The sequence below is a fragment of the Oratosquilla oratoria genome, chromosome 40, assembly GCF_046742065.1.
Source record: "Oratosquilla oratoria isolate Oo_2021 chromosome 40, ASM4674206v1, whole genome shotgun sequence".
NCBI lineage: Eukaryota > Metazoa > Arthropoda > Malacostraca > Stomatopoda > Squillidae > Oratosquilla > Oratosquilla oratoria.
Window position 1 is genome coordinate 22,419,616 of NC_134816.1, and position 10,543 is coordinate 22,430,158.

The 10,543-nt window shown below is 37.9% G+C and overlaps 1 protein-coding gene across 5 annotated transcripts in view; it reads left to right on the forward strand.

Moving 5' to 3' along the window:
* Positions 1-2,614: 2,614 nt before the first annotated feature.
* Positions 2,615-10,543, forward strand: part of Dgkepsilon (diacylglycerol kinase epsilon) — a 35,247-nt gene continuing 27,318 nt past the window's right edge. Inside the window, exons 1-2 of one of the 5 annotated variants that reach the window (XM_076177195.1) lie at positions 2,635-2,767; positions 3,604-3,759. The gene's annotated coding sequence lies outside the window, so the exon portion shown is untranslated. Of the gene's footprint in view, positions 2,768-3,603; positions 3,760-8,282; positions 8,299-9,408; positions 9,528-10,543 lie in introns of those variants that run through there. The other 4 variants (XM_076177197.1, XM_076177194.1, XM_076177200.1 and 1 more) reach the window with 4 other exon arrangements.

Below are 10,543 nucleotides of genomic sequence, written 5' to 3' on the forward strand. Positions count from 1 at the left end.
TTCCTTTTTGGCTACCTCTCTTGTAAGGGGGGAAATATCTTGGTATATGTATGTAAAAAACAACATAAGATATTGAAGGTAAGGAACAGCAACCCTCCCAATCTCAAGAACCCCTTACCCTCTGCAACACCCTGACTTCATGTTGACATCATCAACAGGATCACAGCCTCCACAAACACAGCACACCCAATACACTACATAGCAGAACACCCACATGCCAAGAAACATCAAAACAACACCCAAATATCTAATTCATATACAAATACTCTCTTCTTTTCCTCCACAACCACTAGACACCATCCTTCAGAAGCATATCCATAATCATATCACTCACTGCTCCATCAACAAACTGAAAGACAATACATTGTTGCATGCCAGACCCCCTGATATCCATCCCTCAGAATCCTCTCTCCCCTGGAAGAACAGTCCACATGGCTAAACTGCGATGCAGCCAACATCCAGCCTGTTTAAGCTACCAGAAGAGGCTGAATGACAGTACAGTATTGCAAACATTTGCTCAGCATGACTTCAGTCCATACTGTACAACATATTATGGAAGACTGTGTTGTGTACAATCATGTACGCCAACACCACAATATATACTCTACAAAGGATTTGTGGGAACCCTGTTCCAGCCATGGCGTTCCTCAGAGAGACCAAACTGGTCGGCCAGTCTAAGGAACAACAACAAGGCAGTAAGACAACACACATGTTTGTATGAAAGTATAGCAGTTGCCAACAGGTCTATAGAAATATACACCATGTGAGGATGGAGCCTTTATTAGTACATTTTACTTGTACATTAGTACATTTTACCTGTACATTAGTACATTTTACTTGTACATTAGTATATTTTACTTTTTGAAGTACATAGTTCAAATACACATTACTTAGGTTAAATAAGAAGAAAGGGGGTCACTGAATAATAGTAAAGGTTAAGGAGAAGGTGGACCAAATGTCTGGGAACAGGAAAGGTTAAGGATAAGATGGAACAATTGATTGAGTGAAGGATAAGCTTGCATCTGAGGAATAAAAGGAAGAAAATAAGGGTGAGCAATTGTCTACTGAGGGTGGACAACGACCTTGAGAGGAAAAAGGGGGTTTGGGAGGGCAACTAGGTATAGCTTAAGATTTTATTGTTAATGGGTATTAAAGGTGGGGTGAGATATTGAACATGCCCCCATTTTGTTCAGTTGTGTCGGTCCCTTGTATGATGGCTGAATCCAAACACTTTCTACGGATCTGTCGGGCTCACGTACCGGAAGTTCTGCATTCTCCCAGTCCATCAGGTGGTTGCTACTGTTCCTGTGTGCAACACACGCGTTGGTGGTGACATCATAGCGGACATCGTATCCATGTTCTCGTATCCGGGTTTTTAGATCGCGTGATGTTTCCCCGATGTAGGATTTTCCATATCCCGAGCACGGAATCCGATAAACACCGACTTTATTGTCAAGCGTTTTGCCCCGTCCTCGTGATGTCTTTAATTGCCCTACTGGTCTGGCACATTATTTTCAAATTGTTGGTTTTCAAAATACGAGTCAGGATAGTGGCGACGTCGCTGATTGGTAACACGAGACGTTTGGTTGTCCCATCGGGCTGGCTACAGCCTTCCAGAATCTTAATGGCCTGTTTTCTGCATTTATCTAAAAGGAAATATGGGAAGCTTAATTAAAAAAGTTTCCCTGATATAACACCACTCTTCCTCTAAATATTCTTAACTTACTCCGAGTGCCCTAGGGAAGAAGCCTATCACCACTCCTTTCTTGACTCTGATGTCATGGTGGGAGTAGAAATGAATTTTGGAAATGTAGATGACTCTGAGGGGGAGGACTAACCTGAATTTTGTAAATATAGGTGACACTTTTAAGAGATGTACGAGATGTACTGTAACACAAATGCGATGATTCTGAATATAAATTGAAGTATATGTTTTCACTTTTTCAGAATATTGGGCACAAGTAATATTTAATCTTACATTTTAAAAATCTACCCTAAATGATGTGTTGAATATACTTCTTCCATTGTAGTACTGCTATCTGCCACGTACCGGTGTACACGTGCCAGGTTTCTCGACCTCTACAATGAGGTAATGAAAAAACAGAATTGGGGGGGGGGGACTTCACCACCCTGGATCCGCGACTGTTTCCCGAAGAAGAATCATTACCATGTACCTGTAATTTCTACAGATCGACATATTCACAACTACCGTAGTCCCCCGCAAGGTCTATAATGTCACTTAGTACAATGATATGTTTTAGAATATCTGACAATATTTCGTGAGTGGTCTGAAGTGTAAAATCAATATGCTATTGCCCACTAAATATGTGCCGTTTAATTTTCTTGTGTATTTAAAACAAATTCTAAAAAATAATAGAATAATTTTAATACGATGAAGGATATCTTAAATTACACTTGTATATAGCTAATTGAAACATACCCATTGTTTACATCCGTGTAACAAAAGTGCTTATACTCCTAAAAGTGGTTTGTTTTACAGGAGTGTTATGAATCTTGTATCCATTTGTGTAAGATATTTTGAGGAGTGATTTAATATGCACTCCTAAAGATATATTGTGTTAATCGTGGTCAGCCAATTCGTCTTTGAAATGCACAAGTTACAACCTGTGCGACTAACGAAGAGCATTTAGAGAACATCAGACCTATAAGCCGTAAAGGCAAAGCGAAACCGCAATGTGTCATTTAATTGACGTGTCCTAGGAAATTACTCAACTATCCAGACATGGAACTTACGTAGCCAGATAAAGTAAGTTATAGTACGTACGATAGTATATATGGTAATGATATTTAAGGTTAGATATTGTCAAATCAGTAGTTGAAGGTGACCAATATCGATTTCGACAGAAGCACTACTATGGTGTACCGGTACTAGGTAACGAGATGCATGTTATTTGTTTTTGGTTTTGACATTGAGAATGGAGCGGTCGGGAGTAGGTATGTGTCATTGACTTAGCTACCTCCCTTGCAAGGTGAAAGAAGCTCTTGGTATATACTATAGATATATAGACTGACATGTGTGTTTAATTTGAGTTATAAATGTATAACTTGTCCATGACTGTCACTATGTCTATAATCTATATCATATGATTTGGATCAAATTTATGTTGTTGTTTTTTTTAAAGTTTATTTCCTATTTTGACAGTTCTATAACTGATGTCTGTGTTTACACTTCAAGAAGTTTTCCAGGTTTTGAGAAAATTAAAATTCCTTAAAGAATAAAGTCTTTAGAATATTTTCCTTGGGAACTTGTGAAATATTAAGAATTGTGTAGAAAATCAGCTGTAGAATTTAATTCAGTAGTGTGCATGCAGAAGTTTTTCCACTTGTTTTTGCTTTTTTTCAAACATTCTCAATATAACTCATAAGTCAAGATAGCTGCAAACAAAATAGTGATAGAGGGTAATCAGTTTATGCATGCTAGAATATAGAAAATATATTAATAAATATCTATCTTCATAGTACCAGTGATAGGTGTATATTCAGTTTATCTTTAGAAGTGCACACCTAAGTGATATATAAATAAGAATTAAATATTGATTATATAAATTGAAGTACGTCAATGTAATATGTTTTTCTTGGCAGAAATTAATAATAGAAAACCTTGATAAAAGCAGATACATTACCAAACGGAGCTGCGACTCTAGGGATACCATGTCATTATCTGTCCAGTCCCAGCTGTCAACATCCCTGCCAACGACAACCTGATGACCTCTGGCATTACAGATAACACTACTAAATGTAAGCTAGGACATACCAATTTATCGTAATTTAATTTCTTCAACTTCCGCATCTATCAAAACAAAAGTGGTCTCAAGCACCACAGTGGAAATAAGTCTTTTGACTTTCTGTGCCATCCTCGGATGTTCAATTGTATTTACTATGTATAATATGAGTCTTACATGTATTGTATTTTATTGTATATATGATTGAATCCAAATCAAATCAAATCAAATCAAATCACTCATCACGACTGTTCAGTAGTGTATCACTTCTAGCAACTTTTTCTGTTTATCTGCCAAGAAAAATTTATATTATGTTGATGTATTATAACATACAAAACTAATATTTAATTTTCTATTGCTATATCGTATATTCCCATTGACTAGTCGAAACACATATGGGTCGTAACATGCACAAGCCTTCCTTGGTTTTCTTACCTGGTAGGGCTGCTCCAACTGGTGACCAGCCAGGGTTCGGGAAGTATTGACCCAGAAATGTCAAAAACAGATTCTCTAGTCAGTGTGGTGAGCAGTACAGTACTACAGTATACAAATATGTAATTGCTGTAGGATATAGTCTAATTAATTAATTCACCCATGTGTACATAGGGCCAATCCACTTCTTTTAATAAGACAACAAGTGCCAAATTGAATGTATTTTGAAAATTGTAACATTGCAACATCGAACTAGCAAGTGGAAAGAGAAAGACCAATGAAATGAAAGAAATATATAAGAGAACCAAGAATGAATATAAGAATTAGAAAAGAGGGAAACTTATAAAAAGTATATTGTAATTGATAAACATAAAGACAAACCTAAAATGTTTGATAGATTTGTAAGTAGCAGAGACATGGAAGGAATCTACAGACTTAAAGATGGAATTGCATATGATGAATAAATATATATATAATAATAAGTTCGTAATCATTGTTCATCAAGAAAAGTGAGCTGATAAGAGGAAAGAGACAACTGAAGACATTGTGTTGAATTATGTAAACATGAAAGTACAAGAATTATATAGATTACTAGAGACCATAGTTGACAGAAAGGCCCATGACATGATTAGATCCCAAATTTGATGCACAGAAATACAGATGATAATGAGGTATGATTTATGAACTGATTGTTCACCGGAAGGGAGAGTGCCCCAAGACTAGAAAAGGTAAAATGTCCCAATTCACAAAGATGGAAATGAGTAGGTCTATGAATAGCATGATAGCCAATTTGTGTGAGATGGAAATTGTTGTTGGCTCAATTTTACTGACCGGAAACCTACATCCCCATAGCAGCCTTACCATAGAAATCTCGGATAAGAAACTTTGGAGTGAACTCCATGTTGTATACGAATGGGACCTTCTTTGTCACTGGGTTGCAGTGATAGGAGTAAGTAGTCTGTCATCTCACCTTTTGTGAAAAGATGGAGGAAATACACCCAAAGTCAATAGATATCTTGGGCCTCTAAAGATTGTGTTAACCTTTCAGGGTTGCATCTACAGATGGGTTGTAAAGATAAGAGCATAAGAATGAAGGAGACTGCAAGAAACCATAAGGCCTACACTAGGCAGTTCCATGTCCATTTCCATCTGTCATCCCCATCCATAAATTTGTCTAACCATTTCTTAAAACAACCAATAGTTTCAGCGTTCACTACATGGTTACTAAGTCTATTCCATTCATTAACCACACTATTAATAAACCAGTCCTTCCCCATTTTCTTCTTAAATCTAAATTTGTCCAAATTAAGTCCATTACTGTGAGTCCTGTCTTAATATGATGACCTTGTTTGTATCACCATTGTTAAAGACTTCAGTCCATTTGAACACACTATTAGATCACCCTGCACTCTGTGTCTTTCCAGAGAGTGTATGTTCAGGTGCCTAAGCCTTTCTTAATAAGGTAAATTTCTGAGCCTATGTGTCATTTTGGGCATTCTCCTCTACTGATTCTAGTGAATTGATGTCCATTCTATAGCACGGAGACCAAAAATGTACCACATAGTCAAGGAGGAGTCTAACTAATGCCAAATAGAGTTTAATAACCACCTCTGCACTCCTGTTCATAACTATCCTAGCAATGAAACCTAATGCTCTGTTAGCTCTGATCCTGGTGCTAATGCACTGTTTCCTGGATTTAAGGTCAGGACTCACTAGAACTTCCAAGTCTCCCTCGCACACAGTTTTCTCTAAAAATGTGTTATCTAAACTATATCTGCTTTTGGGGTTGTGTAACCCAACATTTAATACAATGTACTTTGAGATATTGAAGTCCAATTGTCATTTTACAGACCATGTGAACAGTTTGTTAAGATCTTCCTGCAGAATCTGTGTCTTCCCCTGACCAAATCAGGCATTCTGTTTTTGTGTTGTCTGCAAACTTGCTAACATCACTATTAATCCCATTGTCCAAATCGTTTATATACATAATGAACAATAAAGGACCCAAAACCAAGCCCTGGGAAACTCCACTAGAAGCACTCCCTTATTTGGATTTTACACAGTTTATGGTGATGGTGATCCGCAATTTTCTATCACTGATCCAAGCTCTAATCCATTCAAACACTTTTCTTCCTATGGCATAGGCTTTGACTTGTTTAGTATTCTCTGGCGGGGCATCTTGTCGAACAATTTGCCAAAGTCAAGGTAAATAACATCGTAACTATCATTGTTATCTGACACAACAGAAAGGTGATTGATGTCGATTTCACAGACCCTCCACATACAGGTATTTGTCAGTGGTCCCCAGGATCATGGGAAAGGTTAACAACTTGTTGACAAGTGAAGGAATGGTGGAAAACATTCATTGAAAATCTTATCTTTCTAAAATTGGAATACAGCCGTAGTTTGGTCCTTTCACAGAAGCAAAGATAACAAATCACTAGTGGAAATAGACCCAACGTAGTTGAAATATCTTGCAAGGAAGAATGAAAAAAACTCAATGTGATTGTTTTTAAAACTATAGATAATAGTAATTGTTGCTTTGAGTCCCATAATTTTTGTTCACAATTCTTTTTCGAGTATTATTAAACTTCACTGCATCTGCCAACTTTTAAATTCTTCTTATCTCATTTTTCATAAATTGTGATTTTAATTAATTTTATTGGCCTTACCCCCACCAACTTCATATCTGCCAATCCTATAGACTTCCTCAATCTCATCATTGTCTGATCTGTCATTCAATACTGTTTATCCCACCTCATTTTTATGCATGCATATGTGTGTGTGTATATATATATATATTTATTTATATATATATATATATATATATATATATATTTTTTTTTTTTTTTTTTTTCTCTTAGTCATTGTTGCTCTTGACTGGAGTTCCTCATTATCAAAACCTGCCTACTCCATTACCTCTATTAGGAAATGCAGCCCTGAAGGGCTTCTGCCCATTTTCTGGACCGGCCCCAAGATCTCTTTATCAACCTTATATGAATTACGTACACCTTTTCACTCTTGGAGAGTTGATAACCGTTTCCCTCCTCACACAGCGTCTACCTTTGTACAAGTGTTAAATGCCAGACAATGCAGCTGAAATATCTGAGCATTGTAGGCCTCCATGATACCATTCCTCAACTTTTGCACCTCAAACCCAACACATTTTGACTTCTTGAATGTTGTTTGCTCTCTTGAAGCTGCTAAGTTGACATCCCATGTTCTCCACAGCAAGACTAGTCACCCTTCCACAGGAGTTGCCTACAGCATTTCCACATGCCTCTCCTAAGTATATATGTCAGAAGTGTTTAGGATGTGTACACAACCGCCCCTGGAACAATCTCAATCAGGTACAGACTTCTAGACAATGAGTGGGGAACCTGTAAAGGTCTGACTCAAGCTAGATGCAAGGCCACATGCTTTCTTCACAGCAAGACCTCTTCCATGCACCCGACAAAATGTTGAGGAAAAGGTCGTTGGTGATGACTAATCAAGCTACTACCGAGTCTGTCCATGACCACTTCATCTGTATGATGCCATACTCAACGCCCCAGGTTCCCAAGCCATAATGTGGCTTGCGTGTGGACATGACCCCAAGTTGAACTTCCTCGTTTTCAGGCCCGCACGCGATGTCGCCTGTCGCATCGATCGAAGGGCGGGAAATTCATCCCGCCACTTTGGACGCGTCACAAGCGACGCCTGCAGTAGTCAGCCATGCTGAACAGGACACAATTTTCATGGCAGAAGGTGCAGATTTATAGGTTATATGTATTACATATTTAGTTAAAAAAAAAACGAAATTTAGGCCCGAACTGAACGGATGGTAAGGCTGTGCATGCTAAATTAGAAATTGTTTCACATACTTCATTAGGAATACATGACATTTAGAAAAAAAATGTCCCGCGTTGTCTACAATATTCAAGCGACGTGACCTCAATTTGCTCTGCAAATCACACGTGTTATAAGCTACGCCGTCCCCACCCTCAGATTCCCCTAATTATCCCGTAAAAGGTTAGAAGCCTTAGTAAAACACAGCCCGCCATCGGTACATCCATTTTTTCTCAGCACTGTATCTCAGTTGCTCAGTGATTCGAGACGACAGTTATTGTTTTTAGAATGCTGGGTATGAAAGTGTCATTGGTCCGGGGGTTAAGGTTTAAAAAGTCACTTGACGGCAGCCAGTGAAAAATTTAATAGTGTCCCCTGCATTCTACATATTAAAGTGTTAAATACGGGATTAAAAAATTAAGTCGTACATTCTAGTGAATGGAATGAGTCTTTAAATTAGTCTCACGTCTTGCAAGCAGTCTCGTGTAGCAGTTTCCTGATTAGCACATCACGTATACACAGTGGCGGATCCAGAAAAAATATACTTTTTTTTGAGTGAATGGGAAGCGAGCGATAGTGAGAAGCGACCTGAATCAGCTGGGGGGTTTGAAATGTGAACAATTTTAGAAGCATTTTGAAGCTATTTGCAAAGGTATATTGAGGAAATGGTCAATATATTAGATTGCAATGGTAAAAAAAATTATACACACGCACATACGTGGCTCTTCCTGAAATGTAGAATACAAGTATGGCAAAAATAAAACAAAATAAAATAAATATGAACAAAACTTTTATGAAAGTGTTAACCGCATTTCTTATACTGTAACATTGGTGATGATAGTTCATACAAACATCAATCAGCATTCATTGCCATCGTACGATGCTCTTTTTATGAAAGTGTTAACCGCATTTCATATATTTCATATACTGTAACATTGGTGATAATAGTTCACACAAACATCAATCAGCATTCATTGCCATCGTACGATGCTCTTTCTAACTGAAACCTACGGAAGCCAACTGCGCTCCAACACCACCATGACGCTTTCATATGAATACTTACAGGTCCGGTTCGGCCTTCGGAGTGTCAATTAAATCCGAAATACGTTAGATATAAATTAAAAGGAGGGTCGGTTTAAAAACAAAATCGAGCAAATAGTTCTCTGACAATGGGATGTTAGAGGCAAAAAAAAATTGGGGGGGGGCCTTCAGCCCCCCCCTGAATCCGCCAGTGCGTATACATGTAGATAACGAATACATTTAACTTTTGACATTCGCAAGGCTCTGTTGATTGCTTAACCTAGATAATTTGCTAAATTTAGGACCAAGGCTATCTTGTCCGACGTAAGAGTAAATATTATATGTTTACACGTAGAGACGATGAAAGGATCGACATAATCTTATCTATGCGTCAAGGTTTGCCGAGTCGTCTTGTGTTCGTGCGTGAAACGAGATTGCAACTTGCGATGGCAAGCTGTCCAGCGCAGTGAGGATGAATTCCTCCGTTGGTGTATTGACAATTCGGTAATTAAGGGAATTGTTGCTATTACGTTTGAAATATAGTGCTGTTTTTTGTTTAAGCATAATGAGCGTGTTAACTTAAAGAAGGTAATATGACTTAATGATTGTAAACGTAACGAAATTGAATTTTGTCGTCGCAGCCGTTTGGTAAACTGAATCTAAGGCCGGGTTACTATTGTTGTTACATGTCCAGAGGCCTCTGTATCCTTTTATTTGTGTTCTTTGACAATAAATTATTATATGCGGTAAATATTGTGTGGAGAATTCTTACATCATCTGTTTATGTTTGATAGTTTGTTCCGTTATGCGTTTTAGTTTGAACGCATCATTCTGCTAATTTCGTGTCGCAGGAATGGTTGTGACTTGCATCAAAGCGCTCGACTCCCTCCAATAACCGAAACTTCCCTTCGAATACATGTTTAGTTTAGCTTTCTGTAGACATGAGGAAGGGTGGATTCTATTCCAGTTGCACGCAAACACATTTTCACGTCATTCTATTTTGCTTTTCAAATAGTTTTCTCTGGAATTATGTTAGGTAAAGTTAGCTTATATTAGGAGCTATGTAAAATTCATATTGTACCCGTGCTTGCGTGATATTGAAATTTTACCAATGATTCGTCTCTACCGGACTTGCGTGTACGGGCATCAGTAATGCGTTTAGGGAAATAGGTCAGTCTATGACGTCGACGACCATGGAATTTCATCTTTTCCTATCGTGAGCCAATCTCATTAGGTTTTGAACTTGCATTCCCCTCCAACGTACTAGTAAACCACCTTAATGTCTGTCGCTGTCTACCAATCAATGATTCTTAGTGGGTTAATTTTTTTCCAGTTCTGCGTTGATTATATGACCAAGGAAAGGAAGTCTACTTCTGATAGTTCGTACTAGTTATCTTTTTTTGACCCGGTTCTTCTTAAAATTTCATTTGTTACCCTTTGAGTCTAAGATATGTTTTTAATTTCGGCACTTAATGTCCATGATTCACACTCGTAAGTCGACCACACACACACACACATAT